The sequence below is a fragment of the Sinocyclocheilus grahami genome, unplaced genomic scaffold (genome assembly GCF_001515645.1).
Source record: "Sinocyclocheilus grahami isolate Dianchi unplaced genomic scaffold, SAMN03320097.WGS_v1.1 scaffold477.1, whole genome shotgun sequence".
Lineage (NCBI taxonomy): Eukaryota > Metazoa > Chordata > Actinopteri > Cypriniformes > Cyprinidae > Sinocyclocheilus > Sinocyclocheilus grahami.
This window is the reverse complement of record NW_015505656.1, coordinates 424,707-434,487: the sequence shown is the minus strand read 5'-3', so window position 1 is coordinate 434,487 and position 9,781 is coordinate 424,707. Positions and strand designations below refer to the sequence as shown.

Genomic DNA, 9,781 nt, shown 5'->3' with positions numbered 1-9,781 from the left:
TGGTGGGGGTGGGGGGTGGGGGGGGTCTGTGGTGGTAGGTTTCAATCTGGCCTCTGATTGGTTGAAAGACTGACCACACATGGCCAAGGATGCTGTTGTCTTTACCTGACCTAATGCTCACCCGATGACAGATATGTAATCGCTATTTTGTTTGTTTCTTTGTTTGTTTGTTGTGTCTCCATTCTACTCCAGACGTCTCCTTGTGTGTTCATTACCCTTTCTCGACTCTCTCTCTCCTTCCCCATCTAAAATTCATACATTCCCACATTCTTTCAAGACAGCCCTAATTAGGAACTGTCATCTTTGCCGATTTTAATTATTAATTAAAAACAGGAAGGAGAGAGTGAAAAAAGCACATTTTAAATCAGGCCATGGAGGAACACACACACACACACACACACGTACACGGCTTGCCTGATGTCTGAAGGCTGTGGTCTCAGCGATGCTGATTAAAAACGTATTAAAACATTATAAATGATTAATGTGGATCCAGTTCTGAGTGGCAGTTATTGGTTTTAACACAGGTAATGCAGCCTAATGACACGGGCACATGTGGGCCCTTCGTCCATGTCATTATTCCTGCATGTCAACAACCACACAGAGAGAGAGAGAGGACAGGCCGTTACATCAGAGCGTTTTCAAGTCATCCATCAGCTCGCCGTAGCTCAATCAGAGAAGCTGAGGTGCTGTTACATGCCCCCAGACAGGCGGCGGGCGATCGGCGCTAATAGATTTCCATAATGGACATGAGCAGAGGATGTGTGGGTCACTTTGCAGAAGCTCCGCTTCAGTTTAGAGCCAGAAAGTGAGTCTGTCATGGTGGGGGTGGGGGGTGGGGGGGGTCTGTGGTGGTAGGTTTCAATCTGGCCTCTGATTGGTTGAAAGACTGACCACACATGGCCAAGGATGCTGTTGTCTTTACCTGACCTAATGCTCACCCGATGACAGATATGTAATCGCTATTTTGTTTGTTTCTTTGTTTGTTGTGTCTCCATTCTACTCCAGACGTCTCCTTGTGTGTTCATTACCCTTTCTCGACTCTCTCTCTCTCTCCTTCCCCATCTAAAATTCATACATTCCCACATTCTTTCAAGACAGCCCTAATTAGGAACTGTCATCTTTGCCGATTTTAATTATTAATTAAAAACAGGAAGGAGAGAGTGAAAAAAGCACATTTTAAATCAGGCCATGGAGGAACACACACACACACACACACACGTACACGGCTTGCCTGATGTCTGAAGGCTGTGGTCTCAGCGATGCTGATTAAAAACGTATTAAAACATTATAAATGATTAATGTGGATCCAGTTCTGAGTGGCAGTTATTGGTTTTAACACAGGTAATGCAGCCTAATGACACGGGCACATGTGGGCCCTTCGTCCATGTCATTATTCCTGCATGTCAACAACCACACAGAGAGAGAGAGAGGACAGGCCGTTACATCAGAGCGTTTTCAAGTCATCCATCAGCTCGCCGTAGCTCAATCAGAGAAGCTGAGGTGCTGTTACATGCCCCCAGACAGGCGGCGGGCGATCGGCGCTAATAGATTTCCATAATGGACATGAGCAGAGGATGTGCGGGTCACTTTGCAGAAGCTCCGCTTCAGTTTAGAGCCAGAAAGTGAGTCTGTCACCAAAATAACACCAATGAACACCAAGTTGGGAGGGACTTCAAAGGAAACAATCAGAAATTAGATCTCTTTAATATCTAATTTTAAATAATTTCTACTAGATTGCAATGAGATTGAATGGAGAACAAACTGTGATTATGCTTAATCTCATATGTCTCCTCTACAATTCAGAATCTCAAAAAAGCCTTAGACACTAAACGACCAACCAAGACGAAAGTTGTATTGCTCATTGGTTGCTCTTTCAATGCTTAAGGAACTTGGAGTTTCACTGAAGCCTCAACTTTGTTTCTGCTAAATCTCTTAGGAGAAATAATAAATAGACAAATTGTTTGGCAAATCTGATTGAGACATTGTTGAGATTTCTCATAAACTCTACATATTTGAGATTACTGGGGCCTTTTTCTCACTCGGGCTCATACTATACCGCAATACACTGAAATACCAACCTTGAAAAAAGATTTGTTGCTCATTTGTGGCTCTTTCATTGCTCAATTAATGGATTTTCACTGAAGTATCAACTGTTTCGGCTAACACTTCTTAGGAGAAATAAAATAGCTGACTGGCAAATCTGAGCACAGCTCGAGACACTGAGATCTATTCTTAAACGCTTCATACGTAAAACTACTGGGGTCTTTTTATCAGGAGATTGATGCAAAAGTCTTTATTTGATCTTCAGTTAATCTCATTGCTGTCTATTAAGGTCATGAGCTATGAAAGAGCTTCTGAACAATAAAATCCTCAAAAGAGAAGAGCAAATAGAGTGGCTGTTCCAAGCAACGTGCATCATTTTATTCCTAATGCATAATATATGTTTCTAAAGTGAATACGAGTGTGAAGTAGTTACCACGCATGAAAAAAAAGACAATGATAGACAGGGAGAGTGTACATGGAGAGAGAGGGTAAAGGTGCATTAGTGCTCCCCGGTGCACCGTACGGCAAGAGCGTGGGGTCAGTCATTAAGAGACAGAAGGGCAAACGCAAGAGCTAAAACAACAGAGCGGGTGAAATGAAACGACAAATGAAGAGAAGCTGGATTAGGTGCTGTGCCGTCCAGAAATGACGGGAGTGCCATATTTGTGAAACAATAATGCGGCTGGCAGCATGGATCCATGTTCCTGATTCATCTACGGCCGTATGGCGTAGCTTTGTCAGTCTGCGCATGGTATAAATTATTCAGTCTGAGAGATGGCAATTACAGAACCCTGCACAACCAAAATGAATATTTTATAAGGACTAAAACTGCACCGGAATGAATCATACACACACACACACACACACACACTGGGAGTGTGTTTGTACATGGCAGGACCAGAGGCCTTTGGTGCTTTCATATTGTTGACTGAAATCCAGAGAATTCTAATAAGCAAATATATTAGAGGTTTACATTGTCACCGTTTTGCCGGCCGTGCCTGTGGACAGATCCCATGAAAAGGGATTCCGACTCGGAAACTCCACAATCTGAAATGGAATGTCAATTCTTTCAATTTAAAATACAAGGCAATTAATCCAGCATTTAATGCATCAGGAATTATTGTGAAAAATCGTGGAGCTGAAAGAAAAGATTCCTGATGTCAGCCCACATTTTGATGGAAGATTATGAACAATTTTCTTTTTTACATTTTAAATAACGTGCACTAATGAATCATGCAAAATGAGAGTGGCAATGTGCATTAAGAAAGCAAATATAGTCGATTTCATGCTGATGTATTTTAATATATCCACTGTTTTAAAACACATTGTTTATTAATGCAGAGAAACTCTGTCTTGTTTTGACCCCTGTGAATATACTGTTCGTCTTTTGCCAACAAGAAAGAGAGCAAGCGAGCGAGAAAGATGGAAACGAGGTAAAAAAAAAAAAAGCAGAGAGAAAGAGAGAGAAACACATTGAAAGGCTAATGGAGGCGGATTATACTGCCAGCCTACCCGAAGCATCGTCTGATAAAGGTTTTTGTCTGTTGAGTTTCCTGCAAAAGTCCAGCTTTATAATGCTGAAACAAAAAATAACATTGTTCTTTAGGCTTGCAGGAGCAAAGCAACCTGCTTGAATGGGCATTGTGTTAACAGAGGCAGTGATACCTAAAGCCTTTGTACAGCAGAGGCAGGTCAGGCCTATGACATCAGTGCGACACAAGCAGGCCTCTGTGCGGCCCGCTCCAGCAGGAGCTCAGCATGGTGGGAAAATACGTCAGGAGAAAGCTTTTTTATCTGAGCACTCTCTCTCTCTCTCTCTCTCTCTCTCTCTCTCACACACACACACACATTCATGGCGATGGGACACACACACAGAGGCCAACACTTATGGGGGCTTTTTTTATATCACACCCAAAATAACTTGCATTGTATTATATATATCTATCTATATATAACCCAATGCATTTATAATACAATGCATTGTATATTAATGCATTGTATTGTAAGAAAAACCAGATCAAATAAATGGTAAATAAATAACTACTAAAACAAACATTATTATAATCATTAACAGTCAAAATGAAAAAGCAACTGCAATCCATTTTATTTCTGTAATGTAAAACAGAATATTCAACAAGAAAGAAAAAAAGTAGGGCAGGACATGATTTTCTTCATCGGGAAAAGACTGATGATGAAAGTGGGCTTTCCACAGAAAAATGAAGCAAGAGCTGAATGTGACTGAACAAGCAAGCACAATAAGACCAGAAATGTGCATTAAGAAAGCAAATATAGTCGATTTCATGCTGATGTATTTTAATATATCCACTGTTTTAAAACACATTGTTTATTAATGCAGAGAAACTCTGTCTTGTTTTGACCCCTGTGAATATACTGTTCGTCTTTTGCCAACAAGAAAGAGAGCAAGCGAGCGAGAAAGATGGAAACGAGGTAAAAAAAAAAAAAGCAGAGAGAAAGAGAGAGAAACACATTGAAAGGCTAATGGAGGCGGATTATACTGCCAGCCTACCCGAAGCATCGTCTGATAAAGGTTTTTGTCTGTTGAGTTTCCTGCAAAAGTCCAGCTTTATAATGCTGAAACAAAAAATAACATTGTTCTTTAGGCTTGCAGGAGCAAAGCAACCTGCTTGAATGGGCATTGTGTTAACAGAGGCAGTGATACCTAAAGCCTTTGTACAGCAGAGGCAGGTCAGGCCTATGACATCAGCGCGACACAAGCAGGCCTCTGTGCGGCCCGCTCCAGCAGGAGCTCAGCATGGTGGGAAAATACGTCAGGAGAAAGCTTTTTTATCTGAGCTCTCTCTCTCTCTCTCTCTCTCTCTCTCTCTCTCACACACACACACACACACACATTCATGGCGATGGGACACACACACAGAGGCCAACACTTATGGGGGCTTTTTTATATCACACCCAAAATAACATTTTAATGCTCAGATGTTTGCTCTTTTATAGCTCGGGAGACATAACTGTGAACTCAGTGAAGTATGATCATTGTCTTTCCTGAAATTACATGAGAAATGAATAATGTAATGAGAAATGTTGAGTTCATACTGAAATATTTTGAGTCACTGGAGAGATCTCATCTGAAACACTGTTTTTCTCTGGAAAAAAATCTTCTCTATTTCCTTTCGATTTGATATAATTACTGTCTAGTAGAAACAATGGATATATTAAAGAGATTTTTTTTTCTTAGGTGACACAAATGCACATTTTATTGCTCAGAAGTCGCTGTTTAATATCTCATGAAACTCATGTTAAACATAACAAATAACATTCCATGAGAAATAAATGATAGAAAATGTGATTTTTTAAAAATTAATTATTATTTTATCTTTTTTGTGTGCAAATCTGAGCACAAATTGAGACATTGCTGAGATCTCGTCTAAAATATAAATAACTGAGGACTCCATGAAGTATCGACTTTGTCAAATCTAAAATTCCTTTTTTTTCCAAATGTTTTTAGAGCACAGACCTGAGCACAGTTTGAGATATTGTTGAGATATTTTCTAAAACGCTGATGTTTTTCTGTGGGATACAAATCTTCTCTGTTACTCTTTACTGTCTAGGAGAAACAGCTGATATACTTCTTCTGATTTTTCTCTCCTAGGTGACCCAAATGCAGTTTTATTGCTCATAATTTGCTCTTTCATTGCTCAAGGAGTTAACTTATAGAAGTTCTCAGTTATGGATCATTTTAGCATCAACTTTGTCTCAGATGTGTCTCCTAAAAATACATGATATAAATCTTGGCAACCCTCAACATAGTTTGAGGTGAGCCATTTGCTCTCCATTTAACTTCACTGATGTTTAGGAGAAATAATCAAGACATTAAAGAGATATCTTTTTTATTTTCTATCTGACCCACCACCTTCAAATAAAATGCTCTTTTAAGCAGCAACAGATGAACTACGAGCTCTGTGTGGAAGCAGCGAGATGACAGAATCAGACTTGCATGCTTTAAAAGCGAATGGGAGGGACAGGGAATGACAAAGTGCTTGCAGCACAGCGGGATAAATGGTCTGAAGTGGAGTGAAATACAGACAGGGAAGGAAGCGGAGAAGGAGACATGCATTCCAAAGCTGCTGTCCCTCTGATGGCTGTTACCCGGATAACTGACACCGCTGCTTTTGCCTGTCTGCGTGGGACACATGGGCTTTCAAACAGGGTTATAGGCAAATAATAAGGATGCTCTTGCTCACAGAACTGACATGCAAGCATCCTTTACTACAGAAAAAAAACAAGACTGGTGGGGGGGGCACACTTCTCTCCATGGAGAAAACAGCGAGTTGTCAGGTTGATTTTGTAGAGCAGTAGTTGAGGCAAGAGCCGACAGCATTGGCCTCTGTCTTTCCTGTCACAGGTACACAAATGTGTCAGCATTCTTTAGGGGACGCCACACGCACGCTGGGGTTTGGGGGCGATGAGCTGGAGGGTTATTAAAGGATCTCATAGCTCTTTCAGCATTATTTGAATGACATGCCACAGGGAGATGTGGTTTCCAAACTGCCGCATGCCACTAGGGGGCTTTCGGCTCAACAGGAGAGAAAACACAAACAGATTGCATTTTTAAATGATAAAAGGAAATATGATTCTAAACTGGGCATGCAATGGTAAAACGGTGTCAAACGATTGATATACCACTTTATTATTTTAGTCATATATATATATATATATAGTCTGATCCGTCACAATAACTCTGAATGTAACTCGAGAGGATTTCATTGTAATGCCAGATTTAAAAAATAGTTTGTTCTGAATAATTTTAGAATTTTGATTGCATGCATAAAACTGCAAATAAATAAATAAAATTATTAAATGAAGTACATTCTATTGTACATTCAAGTATTACTATTGTTGCTATCTATTTGGGCCATTCTGCTCTCATAATTATGAAACGACTGTTGTTCATGAGATCAAAATGTTCTTATGAACTCTGATGGGTGGCGCAGTAATGGTTATTATAAACGCCCCACGTACATGTTGAGGTCAAAGGGCACAGTTGATTTAAACCTTGCCTTTCTCTTTTCATTTTAAGATCTATTTGCAGACATTACACCCTGCTGGCCTGATTATCTGAAGTCAATCAGAAACCCTAATCACACAGAACGACTGCCTCACATCTATCAGAGGAGCCGGCGAAGAAGAAAAAAAAAAGCGAAATCTTGTTACCTATGTACAATAGCGGCGCTCGGGCCTGGGAAGGCTTGGGCCTCCCTGGAGGAAACGGCCCCATTAATTGTCACTGTAAGTGTGGATCCAGCACAGGGTGGGATTCAATACAGAGCTGTTTATCCTGGAACCTGCTGTCACGGTGCCGGGTCACGATCCCAAACCGTCCCGTCCAAATCACCAAGGAGAAGCGATAATGAAAATTTCTTCATGTATAAAATCCTTAATCAAAATGCTGTCGGTGTCATCTACCGGCAGCACTCACAACTTAAATTAATATACAACAGAACCTTTGGTCAAATTAGCATGCCCTCTTTTGACATGCGATTCCCAACCTCAGCCTAGATGAAGGGATGAAAGGAAGAAAGACAGAAAGAAAAAACTCTAACAAGCTCGCAATTGGGCCTCACAATTGAATATCTTTTCACTTTAAAACAACAAGAAAAAAAATCAAATTATTGCGCGATTTTTGCTGTGTTTATGGTGTGGATTTGTTGATGTAATGCTTCCTCTATCTGTCCCAGGCGGATATTAGTGAACTCGCCCTCCGAGAAACAACAGTTTCAGCAAAATACCACGGAGTAATGCAGATATTCACACTTTTAATGACCTCAGGGAACACAGCTAGCATTAGGCGGCGTGCTACGAACCAAAGCACAGACTCGTAGAATATCTAGCTCCCTTCCGCTGCTGACACGGCTGCATCGCGCAAATAAAACCCACGTTTGATAAACAAGAGCTATGCTATGAAATGCAATAACGCTACAAGGGACACGCCGCCGTAGCGACGCCTGGGGGACCGCAGAAGTCTCTCCTCAACTTTTCATTTAACAATTGGACCGTTCCAGTGAGTGCGTCCATCTGAATGCACTCGCATGTACTTAGCACAGCTCGGCTTGGGCGGTTATCTGGAAATGTGTTCAAATTGGCCACTTTCTTTGTGGAACGTCACAGCGATCATTGATTTCACAAACGTCGGCCCCAACAGACCAAAGATCAGCTTTTCTCGTGCGCGCAGGAGAACTCTCAATTTACCCCGAGACAGGTCTCAGACTACGACGGCGGGTCCCATCTGCATGCTTGCAGATTAAACATTCAATTTGTTCCCCGATAGGCCATGAGTCCCGCCACTTACCATACAAATGAAAAAAAAAGAATGAAAAAAAACATGTCAGACTTGGGTCTCCGCCTCTGTCCCCCAATAGCCTTCTATTGCTGTAATATTTACTTCAGGGGAATTGCGACACGTGGTGTATTTATCTTCATGAAAAATGAGCATCTGAAATTGAAATCACCTTTTGAATGGGGCCCGCCGCTAATATGCTTCATGAACTATAAAATTTAGTCACACGGTACGGCTGTATTACTGCCGAGGGTTTAGCGCACGCTCGCGCACACACATCAGGCAAATTTTCCCCGTGTTAAGCTGCCGCGAGCTCCGGCAGTTGATTCAGTGTGATAGTCATTACGCTTACATGACGGTACAAGTCAGCCCTGTCAGATTTATGCCCCTCTCCTCCGTTTCTGCTTTAATCTCACCCTCAATAAGCTATTTGCACTTGCTGCCTCACGCATGCAAATTGAAATAGGGTGCAAATTTGCAGCTCTAAAATCTGAACAAGTACAGACACATATTTTTCACCTGCCTCCCCTCATTTTCTCACAAGTAAACACAATACACATCCTCCGTCATGCATTTATGCCTCCAAAAAGATTTGTCTTTCTTCTTCTCGTTCCCGCTCTCTCCCTTTCTCTCCACCTTCGCGGCGAGAAAATAATACGCTGCTAAACAGCTGTCGGCTAAATCCATGAATGCTTGCGTAACTCGACAGAAAACAACATTTCCTCTTTAAAAATAAATAAATAAATATCATAAATCTCGCTGATTGGAATTTGCATGGCAATTATGCTTTCTAAAACACTTAGTGCAATGTAGCATGAATCCCCTCTTCAAGAAATTAGGGTGATGATGGTGCCGGTCTGGGAAGTGAAATACAAAACAGGTGTTATGAATGAGAGCGCAGGTATATTTCCCCAAACGCTGGGTGACATTTAGCGGACAGAAACGTTTATGTGAAAACCAGTCAACGGTGGGGGCGTCCAGGTCCGGCTTTAGCTTTAAGATCTAAGGTGGGCCGTGGGATTTCTCATGGTGGGTCGAGGTGTTATTCGAAACAAGGAAAATCGCAAAAAGTGCTTTTTAAGTGCATAGAAAAAGCACGCTATCAATAAAGCAAAAGGGGATATTTTCATCTCATAATGAAATGCATCAGAATACTGTATTAAATTACAAAATAATGCAAAATATCAGCATTATCACACCCCACTCTAGATCCAGACTGCTCTTGAGCGAGTGGATATAGATGTAGAGGCACTAGACTGGCTGATGTGGTGATGGTACAGATATATGGGGCCCAGGCTTTGGCCTTTGACAGCGGTAAAGCAGGAAGTCGGCGCGGGGTGAGTCTGATGTGTGACCTTCAGCCTCTGCAGCTGTTCCACAGAGTGATTTATCTTAATACGCATCCGTCTCTCAGTCAAGTACACC

General features: G+C 41.5%; 1 protein-coding gene across 10 annotated transcripts in view; it reads right to left on the bottom strand.

The window, feature by feature from the left end:
- The window catches only part of LOC107553694 (transcription factor COE3), a 107,680-nt gene that overhangs the window by 46,338 nt on the left and 51,561 nt on the right, over positions 1 to 9,781 (bottom strand). The window lies entirely within an intron of this gene.